This window comes from Elephas maximus, chromosome 5 (assembly GCF_024166365.1).
Source record: "Elephas maximus indicus isolate mEleMax1 chromosome 5, mEleMax1 primary haplotype, whole genome shotgun sequence".
In the NCBI taxonomy this organism is placed as follows: domain Eukaryota; kingdom Metazoa; phylum Chordata; class Mammalia; order Proboscidea; family Elephantidae; genus Elephas; species Elephas maximus.
The window spans coordinates 59,302,562-59,314,999 of record NC_064823.1 but is presented as its reverse complement, the minus strand read 5'-3'; the positions used below and the strand labels follow the sequence as shown (position 1 = coordinate 59,314,999).

The 12,438-nt window shown below is 36.3% G+C and overlaps 2 protein-coding genes across 17 annotated transcripts in view; both read left to right on the top strand.

The window, feature by feature from the left end:
* PDLIM5 (PDZ and LIM domain 5) overlaps positions 1–12,438 on the top strand; it is a 1,027,106-nt gene that overhangs the window by 792,032 nt on the left and 222,636 nt on the right. The gene's annotated exons all lie outside the window — the stretch shown is intronic.
* BMPR1B (bone morphogenetic protein receptor type 1B) overlaps positions 1–12,438 on the top strand; it is a 531,312-nt gene that overhangs the window by 394,856 nt on the left and 124,018 nt on the right. Inside the window, exon 3 of one of the 16 annotated variants that reach the window (XM_049885697.1) lies at positions 10,957–11,060. The exons of the other annotated variants lie outside the window; for them this stretch is intronic. The gene's annotated coding sequence lies outside the window, so the exon portion shown is untranslated. The remainder of the gene's footprint in view (positions 1–10,956; positions 11,061–12,438) is intronic. 16 annotated transcript variants of the gene reach the window in all.

Here is a 12,438-nt window from a genome sequence, read left to right as displayed (position 1 = left end):
ACAGGTGTCAGATAAGCCTTCAGAGAAACCAAAATAAAGTTTTATAAATTGAAGACCAAACAAAAGTTTTTAGTGATTGTGTTCTCCTCCAAGACCCTTTTCATATATTTTGAAGCCTCGTGGGACTAAAATTAAGCTTCTTACCTGAACTTTAAATTATTAAATAGCTATTAAGAAAACCATATACTTGCTTTTTCTTTCTTTTTTATCCCCCTTTTTATTGTTTATATCACAGTACATATTCATCAGGAAGTTGGTAGCAGAAGTATAACACAGTGAACCATTAAAAACTTAGTATGTTAAAAAAAATAATATCTAGTAGATACTGTAAAAAATATTTCTTCAGCATCTTGTGGGTATAGGGCGTGTGTACTGTGCCCAGGTTGCATTATTCTGTCCTTGTATCATCTTTGAGGCCCTCTGTTTTGTGACTTTTTTTCCCCTAAATTTTATTTCTTTTGTTGTTGTTGAGAATATGCACAGCAAAACGTACACCAATTTCAGCAGTTTCTACATGTACAATCTAGTGACATTGATTACATTCTTGGAGTTGTACATCCATTCTCACCCTTCTTTTCTGAGTTGTTCCTCTCTCATGAACATAAACTCACTGCCCCCTAAGGTGCCTATCTAATCTTTTAAGTTACTGTTGTAAATTTGATTTCATATAGATATAGTTCTTAAAACAGCATAAGGCTCAACCAAAACCAAACCAAACCCATTGCTGTCAAGTTGATTCCAACTCATAGTGACCCTATAGGACAGAGTAGAGCTGCCCCATAGAGTTTCCAAGGAGCACCTGGCAGATTTGAACTGCGGACCCTTTGGTTAGCAGCTGTAGCACTTAACCACTATGCCACCAGGGTTTCCGTAATGCTCAAGGTAGACCTTTTTTACTAGTTAGGCTAAACTATTGTTCAGTGTTAAGATAAATTCAGGTGATGTTTTTGGCTTAAGGTTTAAAGATTATCTCTGAGCAATAGTTTCAGGGGCTTCATCTACCTTCTGTGGCTGTGGAAATTCTAGAGTCCATGAGAATTTGAAATTCTGTTGTGCATTTTCCCCCTTTTGATCAGTGTTCTTCTGTGGAATCTTTGATCAGTAACCATATTCATTTTCTCTAACATTATTTCTAAATTTGACTGATAACATCTGTTGCTTCTGATTGCATGATGAGAAGATATTGTCATGTTACAAGGTCTTTATGGAGGACCTTTATAGAAAGGCTTATATGTGTCTTGTTTGGTGAAATAAAAGTTCTAAGAGATAAGGAAAAAATTATCATTGCCGTGTATCTGGAAATAGCAAACAGCTTTTTCTCCTCTTTTCCAGGTACCTTACTCAGCAGTAAATCAGAAGTGGTGGGTTTTGGAGGGACTTGTTCTTAACGAGTTAATATTTGACTTGCCAGGGTGTTCTTATTTCCTAGAATGACCGTGGGAACACAGGCATTGCCATTTTATCCTGTGGGCACTGCCCCACTTTTGGCAACTATGAAATATTTGGGCCTATGGTTTCATCAAGAGAAGTTTGTCTGTGTGGTATATCCCAGAGGGCTATGTAGAATTGACGTAAAATGCAACACTTTGGTAAATGTGTTCTTTGAAGATACAAATCCAGCATATAAACCTTTTTTATGAAAAAGATTTGTAGCATTTTCGTGATAGCAAGGCTTGCCCTATTGATTTATATCAAAATCATTTCCTCCCCACATCATAACCATTTTACTGTTCAGTGGTACAGAAGGCTTTATAAAGAGGTCGTTAAATGTTTTGGATCATTCAAAATTGGATGAGTGATAAAAAAAAATCACCAACAGATGGTAATGTAGAAAACTTCTTATAAAGGCAAAAAAATATATTTCCATATTAACATTTTCTATAGTGTTCTAATGATATGACTCAATGTTTGAAATTTACATTTTGTTAAACAAAAGCAAATGGTTACAGTTCCACGTAGTGTTTTTTTTTTTTTCATGTCTACTCTACTTTGGAGCCTTGGCTATATTTTCTCTTTTAGCTTTTAGGAATGGGAAACAAAACTTCTCTTAATGGATAATGAATATTTATGAACTAGTTTTACAATTAGGGGCTCATTAAAATTCACTTCAAAAGAAAAGAAATAAAAACACTTTTAAGGTTTGAACCAAAGCAGACTATAGTGCCAAGTAGAAACTCAGACATCTCTTTCATTGTTGTGAACTGTCAAGTCAGAAACACTCTGAAAATGAACTTAGTTTCTTATAAAAATGATTCTAAGTAGTAGTTTGCATGTAATAGGCATATTTGGTTATTACATGATAATTTTAAGTTTGCATTGACTCTTGGCATAATGCGTATTTATTTCTGAAGATACTTGGAAATCCTTCGTTTATATATGGCATATCCTAATGGTTTGAAGGCCAGGCTTTGGAGTCAGATTTTTTTGTTTTCAAATCTCGTTTTCAACTTTTTCTAGCTTTGTAACCTTGGGCGAGTTCTCAGTGCCTCAATTTCCTTATTTGTAAATATGGGAAAGTAATCCTACATGGCTCATAAGTTTTGTTGGGAGAAGCAACTGAGTTCATATATTAAAAAGCACTTACAGTAGTGCCTGGCACACTGGCGCTAAGTGATCCTTGAGAAATCTCTCAAGACATTTTCTGCCTTGAGAAATCTGCCTTGGAAATCTTTCCTTTTCAATTTAGACTTCTCCGGTCTTGCTAGGACCATTTGAAAGTCATTATCTTCCCCTGACTGAGGTGGGGCAAAGTAATAGTTAATACATCTCCACTTCTGATGGATGGCATTTTGACTTCGTCTGTCATCTGTTTTTTTCCGTTCTTTCTTCCCAGGACTCCACGGCTCTCCATCCTGCCATGTACTTCCAGCTCCCGTAGATTGCAGCTATCTCTCAGCCCAAATATAGTCCATAGAATATAAGCAAAGCCTAAAGACACACTCAGTCACTTTCAAAAGCAAAGTCCTTTATGAAGGAGAAATTACTAAACAAGATATTTTGAAGCTTGAGCGGTTAGACCATTTTGGCTGTGTTGGTCCATGTAAATCATTGTCATTTAGTAATGGAAATAAAGAAATACCTGATCAAGAAATCAGATAATGACCTAGAAAGTTACATGCTTGCTGAGTATTGTTTTAAATGCGAAAGAAAACTGTGCACTGGGACGAACAGAGAAATAAGGAAGCATCCATCCATGTATTTCTCTTTCCATGTAGATTAACATTTACAGAAGTAGCCACCCACCTGGAAACTAAAAATCTGTAGTTCCACCGATCCCTCCAAAGAAGTCCCACTTGTTCTTAATTTACTATCCTACTTTATACACTATAGGTCTTAAGATTGAATTTATCTTTGTAAAGTACTGCGTAGCTGTTATTTAACTCGAACCTTATCTTTAAGACAAGCCTTATAAATTTAATAGTAATTAGCCATAGCTTCCACTGGAATTTTTACTGCTCTCACTATCTGTTTTTCTGAGTCTATAAGCAAGGTGTTGGATCTATTTCACAGTAACTGAGTAGACTTTCTCTTATTATATTCTGTTGGAAAAGTGATTGCTTATATTTGTGATTTTTAAGAGGTTGGTGGTGAATCTGCTGCGATTTATTCTTCAGTTTTTTGAGACATATCCCCCCCAAAAACCAAAACCAAACCCTCTGCTGTCAAGTTGATTCCGACTCATAGGGACCCCATAGGGGTTCCAAGGCTGTAAATCTCTAGGGAAGCAGACTGCCACATCTTTCTCCCAAGGAGCTGCTGGTGGTTTTGAACTGCATACCTTTCAGTTAGCAGTTGATTTTTTTAACCGCTGCACAACCAGGGCTCCTATAAATGTATCATAGGGATATTTTATTTTCACGTGTCATATGTACATCATATACACCTAGTGCCATATAGTATTAGTAAAATGACTTTGGTGTTAGACCATTATCCTTTTATCAATTAATAGCTATTTGGACACTTGAATGTATATGCCCTGTTTAACTGTGGTTAAATTTGCCTTTATAATACTTAGCCATCTAGTCTTCATTTTAGAGTGGAGATGTTTTAGTTTAGAAACACAGACAGTTATTTCCATATTTTCCAAATAGGAACTCGGGTATCTTAGTTATCTAGTGCTGCTGTAACAGAAATACCACAAGTGGATGGCTTTAACAAAGAGAAATTTATTTTCTTAATGTCTAGGAGGTGATAAGTTTGAAAGTGAAGGTGTCAATTTTAGGGAAAGGCTTTTTCCCTCTGTCAGCTCTGGGGGAAGGTCCTTGTTATCAATCTTCCCCATTGAAGAGCTTTTCAGCACAGGGACTCTGGGTCCAAAAGACAGACTATTCTCCTGGCTCTTGTTTCTTGGTGGTCTGAGGTCCCCATGTCTCTCTGCTCACTTCTCTCTTTCATATCTCAAAAGAGATTGGCTTGAAACACAGCCTAATCTTGTAGATTGAGTCCTGCCTCATTAACATAAAAAAAACAATTTTTTTTTAACTGCCTCTAATCCTGCTTTGTTAACATCATTGAGGAAGGATTTACAACACATAGGAAAATCGGATGACAATATACTGGACAATCTCACAATACTGGAAATCATGGCATAACCAAGTTGGCAGATATTTTGGGGGACACAGCTTAATCCATAAAACATCAGGTAAATTGGCGCTGACCAGTCTGCTTCCTGGTGTATGAAAGCATCGGTCTCTCAGCTCGGTGCCCATAGCTCCCTTCTCCCATGCAGCCATTATCACAACTCAAATGTCCATTTTCCCTGTGTAGTTGTAGATGCCAGAGGGTCATGAGTAGTTAGGTTGTGTAACATGAAGAGAGAAGAAAGAGAAGACTCAGATGTTAAACTACGAAAGAATGTCTTGTAAGTATGAAATAAGAATTTCTTGTGTGAGTGCTGAAATGTTCAGAAAGCATTCAAAGGGAGTTTCTAAGTTGTGTGTAAGAATGGAACTGTTCATTGAAGAAGTTCATCTATTCCCAAGAGTCCTGTATTGATTTACAGCCCTCATTTGACTGTATATAATAAAATTTCAGGACGAACTGGTGCTTCGCTTGGAGGGATGAGCTTATTTCATGCTCTGCAGGAATCCATTCTGTTGTATTAGTATTATACTCTCGAATGATCTTATACTATAGTTAGCTTGACTTTTAGTCCATTGTGGTATTAGATATGTTTGTTCAAATGTATTTGTTCAGATTTGCTTGGAAAGCTATAAAGAAAACTAGTTATACTAAAAAAAAAAAGGCGAAAAAAACTTAAATGCTGAAAAATGTCTTTCTTACAAAGTTTTGCAAATGCCAAAATCAGAGTTTTATACATATATGAACCATTCTTTAGCCATAGATTGCTGCTAAGAATAAAATACAAAGTGTTCGTACTTGTACGGCAAAACGCTATTCTAGGCACTGTCCTAAGCTTTTTACATATATGAGTAAGTACTATTACTACCTTTAATTTACAGATGAGGAAATAAGGTTCATGGAGATTAAGTAAATTGTCTATGGACACACAACTAAATATTTAAAGTAGTTTATTGGGTGACTCATATGTAAATAAACTGTCCCACTTATAATAACAGACAGCTGACTAGGCCATGGTATATGTGTGTGACTGTTATTCAAGGCAGAGTAAATATACAAGGTTCTATGGAAACGTCAAAAAAGAAACATGTATTTCTGACTGGGAAATGTGCATAGATGGTAAAGGAGAGGGATGCTGTTCTAGGCTGAAAGAATAGCATGAGCAAAGGCATGGGAATATATAAGAACGTGTGATAAGAGTAAGGTATGGACAGGGAACAGACTATTGTAGGAGCGAGCTGGAGAGGTTGGTTTCAACTCATGAAGAACCTTGAATGCTTTCCGGAGGACCTTGGAGCTATTAGAGACTTTTGTTTATTCTGCTTTAGCTTTTTGATTTTGCAAGCACATACTTGTGTTTGTGTTATTTTTAGAAGGCAGCAGTGCAAATAATGGATTATAAAAATGGGAAGGAGATCAGAGACTACTACAGTAGTACTGATTAGGGACAGGGATAAAGGAGATAGAAAGGAGGGGCTCCAGCCAATTGCTTGTATTTTGTTAGAAGGGAACATGGAAGACGTAGGCAAACTTGTCCTTGGGGGAAAAAGAAATCAAAGCTGCACATAGTGACATAGTACTTTTTATTATTGTTGGGTGATTTGATTAAAGCAGTAATGTGGAGCAGCCAAAATTTTAGCTCAGCCTTAAGACCTTTTATATGAGGTTCATTCATTTGTAAAAGTGGGAATACCCCCCCAAAACCCAATGCTGTAAAGTCAATACCAACTCGTAACAACCCTATAGGACAGAGTTGAATTGCCCCATGGGGTTTCCAAGGCACAGCTGGTGGATTTGAACTGCCAGCCTTTTGGTTAGCAGCCGAGCTCTTAACCACTATGCCGCCAGGACTCCAAAAATGGGAATAAATGTACCTAATTTCCGGAGTTCCGTTAAGAATTAAATGAAAACATGTGAAAGCTCTTAGGACAGTATTTCACTTGTGGTGGTGGTTGTTAGTTGCTGTCTAGTTGATTCTGACTCATAATGACCCCATAAGTGAGAGTAGAACTGCTCTTTAGGGCTTTCAAGGCTGCAACCTTTCAGAAGCAGATTGGCAGGCCTGTCTTCCTAGGTGCCTCTTTTGGTAGGTACTCAAAAAAGACAGTAATGTATTATTTTAGCTGTTTTTTTTAACTTGCCTGAAGTATTTACATACCAAGTGTGCCGTGATAATCCTTGTGTACAGTAAAGGGTTTGCTAACAAGCTATTTTCTATATACAACTTTTAAATAGTCTTCAGACATTTCAAAGTATTCATGTTGTGTTGTTGTTAGCTGCCACTGTGTCGATTTTGACTCATGATCTATGTATTCTCTGGATTCTCTTCCTATTTAACAAATAGGAAATTAGAGTCTACTGAGGTTATGTAATTGCCTCCCTAGATATCAGTGGAAACCAGTTGCCATCGACTCCATTCCAATGCATGGCAACCCCATATGTGTTACAGTAGCTGATTTTTTGGAAGTAGATCATTCAGTAGCTGATTTTTTTGGAAGTAGACCACCAGGCCTTCTTCTGAGGCATCTGTGGGTGGACTTGAACCACCAACCTTTTGTTAGCAGCCAAGCCCCCATTTGCATCACCCAGGGATTCCCATATCAGTGGAAGAGTTAAGGTAAATGTTTAAATGTTGACCAGTTTTAAATCCCCTTTAACAGTTTATGTAGATGTTAAGGAATGTGTGTGTGTATACTTTCTGGATCTATTTAACATACACATATATTCATGAAAGTTGCAAAGTATCTGATACTATGAAAATAGAAAATAATGTTAAAAAGTAGTAGCTGATATTATGCAGCAGTAGGTATTAGTTGTAAAGTGAATTGAATATGGCATACAAGACACTATTTTTAAGACACTTTCACGTAAAGTGCTCTGAAGGCAAAGTTGATGTGACATACTAAACAACCCCAGTTATAGTCAGTAGTATCGGTACACTTCACGTCATACATAATGTTCTGTAGTATTGGTTATTGGAACAGTGCCACATTTATTTATCATTTCTAGCAGAGGCCATGATACTAGAATTTCCACTTAACTTTTCTTCCAATTAGTGTATAGTTTTATAAAATAAATTAGAAGGTAGCTAAAATGGGTTGGAAATTGGAAACATGAGTTAGTACCAGTCAGCACCATCCAGGATAAATATGAGGTCATTTTTCTAACTCTAGAAAATAGACTTGTGCATGCTAATCATTTTTTTAATGATTTATTTATTTCATTGTTTTTACAAATATACACAGCAAAATATACACCAGTTCAACAGTTTCTACATGTAGAATAATACAGAAAACCAAACCTGTTGCCGTTGAGTTGATTCCAACTTACAGCTACCCTACAGGACAGAGTAGAACTGCCCCATTGGCTTTCTAAGGAGTGATGGGTGGATTTGAACTGCCGACTTTTCTTTTTGCAGTCATAGCTCTTAACCACTATGCCACCGGGGCTCCACATGTAGAAAGCACATGCATATTTTTAAATTGGTGTATGTCTTAACATCAGTTTGGATTCTGGTTGTAGCTTTATATCTTATATAACTGAAGTAAAGTTTATATCCTCTCCAGTGTTACAAACCTCACAAACTTTACTGCCAAGTTTCAAGCCAGGAATTTCCGAAAAATGAAGGGAATCAACATCCCTTGGATAGTTACTAAAATGCTTTATATCATAATTTATTCATGTGAGACACAGGGATTATTACCTCTATTTTCAAGGTGGAGAAATTGAGGTTTAGAGAAACTAATAAATTTGCCCAGGACACCTGATTAGTAAAGCGGGGGGTAAACTTCAGGACAGCCACTTCCCTTTGTAGGGTGCTGTCCACATTGCACTGGCCTTAGAGACTGTGTTCCAATGTTCCACTCCTTATTAAGTTAAAATAGAATTTAATTGGCTCTGTTATAGTCTGTGATTCTTGGGTTTGAAGGAGTGTCAGAAAAAATCAGCTTTTTCCTATTTTGTTTTCATTTTAAAAAATTGGAGATTTTCCCAAATAATAATTACAATAGAAAATACACACATACACACCTGAGATAATGTCATAATGGTAAATATAAGTGAGATAATGTTTGCACGCTCTCTTGTGTTGGATGTTCCTTGAAACTGTCATGATAGAGAAGTTGTTCTATGTGCTCAGTTAGCAGACATCGGTCTCGTGCCTGCCAGGTCATGACACTCTTCTAGATGTGGGGGATATAGTGGTTAACCACAGTGGTATGAACATTCATCTCATGTGGATGATTACATTCTAATTGGAATATTCTAGGTATTTCCTCAGAGTATAAAATAGTAGCACATTTAAGACCCACTGTATAAGAAAGGAATTTTAGAGTTTCTCCATAGAAAATATTTTCAGGTAGGGAAAAAAGCCTGCTAAGTGTATCCTTTCTTATAGACCTTTATATGACATAAAATCTAATTTTTTTTGATTCAGAACTGGTTATTCCTGCAGCATGTAAGAAAAGCTGACCTGTGTTTGGAAATAAAGATTAAACTAAGTTGAAATCAAAACATAAGCAAACCTATCTAAAAGTAACTTCTCTCAATAGCGACAAATTTTTTGGTATTCAGATCTAATTTAAAAAAGTGCATGCAGCAGAAGAAAATATTTCCTGTGGTACCCTACAACCAAGAACAGAGGCAATCAAACAAACAAAAATCACCCAAAAAACAATAATAATAATAAAAAAAAGCGTTTTGAGAAACGCTTTTTCTGATTTTCTGAGAATGTGAACTCTGTGTCTTTTGTTTTAGTCTCATATTAATAGATTATTTCTTCTTTTATCAAGGAGCCCTAGTGGTGCAGTGGTTAAGCATTCAGCTGCTAATCAATTGGTCATTGGTTTGAATCCACCAGCTGCTCTTCGGGAGAAAGATATGGTAGTCTGCTTCCGTAAAGATTATAGCCTTGGAAGCCCTATAGGGCAGTTCTAGTGTGTCCTACCAAAACAACCAAACCAAACCCATTGCCGTTGAGTCAATTCTGACTCATACCGACCCTATATGACCGAATAGAACTGCCCCATAGAGTTTCCAAAGAGCACCTGGTGGATTTGAACTGCTGATCTCTTGGTTAGCAGCTCTACCTCTTAACCACTATGCCACCAGGGTTTCCACTGGGTCTCTGTGTGTCAGAATTGACTTGCTGCTAACAGGTTTTTTCTTCTATTATCAAGTTTTTGTCAACAGTTTCTAATTGGCAGAATCTAAGTGATGCTAGATTAATCAAGGTTCTGTAGTTTAATTGTGCCATTTAAAGACCAAATAAAAGCATTAAAGGATAAGGTTATATTAGTAACTGTTTACAAGTATTTCTGGTATATATAATAATTTGTGAGCAATTAACTGTTCCTAAGTCAGTTTTCCTTAGATCTCAAGGTTCAAAAAATTACATATATTTTCCTTTTTGAAAATACCATTTTTTATACTTACTCCTTCTCTACAATAGTTAATATTTCCTATAAATTTTGTTTGCTGAATTCTAATGATCAGTAGTCATCTAGTGTAACAGTTCTGAAAGTATGATTCACAAACATAATAATATTAAGGTGTATTATTAATATTTGTATTTATATACAAAAGCCGTGGTGGGTAAAACTCCCAGCCCCTTAGTGCAAATCAAGGTAGGGCACTAAACTGTTCTTGTATTCTTCACTTAAAAAAAAAAAAAAAATCAAACTGACCGGCCAACCAGCCAACCAATACCAGCTTTACTTGAGAATATCCTGAATGAAGCAATAAAAATTATTAACTTTACTAAATCTCAACTTCTTAGAAAATGTCTTTTTAATGTTCTGTGTGATGAAATGTCGAGTAGATCTAAAAAAATTCATGATACTGAAGATCAGTGTTTGTCCTGAGAGAAAGCGCTTGTGTGACTGAGCTATGAGCTCAAGTGACCGCTTTCATGAAACGTTTTTTACTAGAAAGAACAACTGACAGACAAACTCTGGCTATTCAGACTTGGGTATTTGGTAGACATCTTCGTAAAAATGAATGGAATGAGCCCGTCACTTCAAGGAAAATAACCGATAGTATTTATTGCTAATGATAAAATCCAAACTTTTTAGTGACAAATAGGATTTTGGACAGCTTGTATCCGTACTGATTTGCATAACTGAGTCAACTAGATTTGTCCCAGATCGCTGATGCTTATTGTTTCATGTTCATGCGTGGGTCAAAGATTCATTTAAAATACAAGATAGACGGTAGATTTTAATATAACAGAGCACAAAAATGTCATTGATAGGGTTTCAGAATCCACATTGGAACTGATTTTTAAGAGACTTCCACTTGTCTAGTTTTTAGTGTAGTATCAAAGAAGAATAACTGCTAATATGCGAAAAGGCTATTACAATGTTCTTCTTTTTCCAGCTGCCTATCTGTGTGAGGCCATGTCTTCCTCATATTTATCAACCAGTACAACATATTGCAGCAGATTGAATGCAGAAGCAGATATAAGAATACAGCTTCTTCTAGTAAGCTAGAAATTTGGAAAAATATAAAACGATGCCACCCTTCTCGCTACTTAATGAAAAATATGTATTATTTATGTTTATATTTAATGGGTTTATTGTTATTTTTAAATGAATTATACATATTTTATAACTTTTCAGTTTTAATTTCTAGTGTGGTAAATATTGATAGTTTTAATCCATACAATCAAAAGTTGGAGTCCTCAGTAATTTTTGATAATGCAAAAGGGCCCTAAGAAGAACCATTTGAGAGGCAATGTCTAGAGAAATGACTGCTCTGAAAAGTCACAGAGACCTGAGCTTGAATACCACCTTTGTCAGCTGCTTACTTGTTCCCTCCTGGAAAGCACCTGACCTCTCCCAGCATCAGTTCCCTTTATAAAATAAGACTAATAACATTTATATCACAGAGGTGTTTTGAGGATAACATTAAATAATAATTATAAACACAAAATAGGGGATAGGTTAATGATTATATATAGGTAAATGATTATATCCCATTTTGTTGTTGTCAATTCTGACTCATGGCAACTGTCATGGTTTGAATTATGTCCTCCCAAAAATGTGTGTATCAACTTGGTTAGGCCATGATTCCCAGTATTGTGTGGTTGTCGTCCATTTTGTGATTGTAATTTTATGTTAGAAGGATTAGGGTGGGATTATAGCACCACCCTTACTCAGGTAGCCTCCCTGATCCAAGGTAAAGGGAGTTTCCCTGGGGTGTGCCCCACACCACCCTTAATGTCTTAAGAGATAAAAGGACATAGAAGCAAGCAGAGAGTTGGGGACCTCGTACCACCAAGAAAGCAGTGCTAAGAGCAGAGCGTGTCCTTTGGACCTGGGGTTCCTGTGCAAAGAAGCTCCTAGTTCGGGGGAAGATTGATGAGAAGGCCAACAGAGAGAGAAAGCCTTCCCCTGGAGCTAACACCCTAAATTTGGACTTTTAGCCTACTTTATTCTGAGAAAATAAACTTCTCTTTGTTGAAGCCGTCTGTTATAGCAGCACTAGATGACTAAGACAGTGACATCTCATTTAATCCTCTCAAAAACTCCATGAAGTGTTTAAAAACTTACCTTAGGTCAAACTAATAAGTACCAGAGCTGGGACTCTTATATTCTATTAATGAAATATTCAGTACCATGTTTTTATGCTGTAGATGTGAAAAAAAGAGTACTTATGAGCAAATGAGAAGTTATATAGAATTTAATATATTTGAAGTAGAAGAAAGATTAAAGAGCATATTATCCTACCTTCAAATATTACTAATAAAATAATTCAGGGTACAAAAATATACCTTTGGGGCCACTGCCTTGCCTTGAACCTGGTGTCATTTTTAACATGATTGTTCTTACCCCTTGTTAGTTATCTCGGCCAGATCCA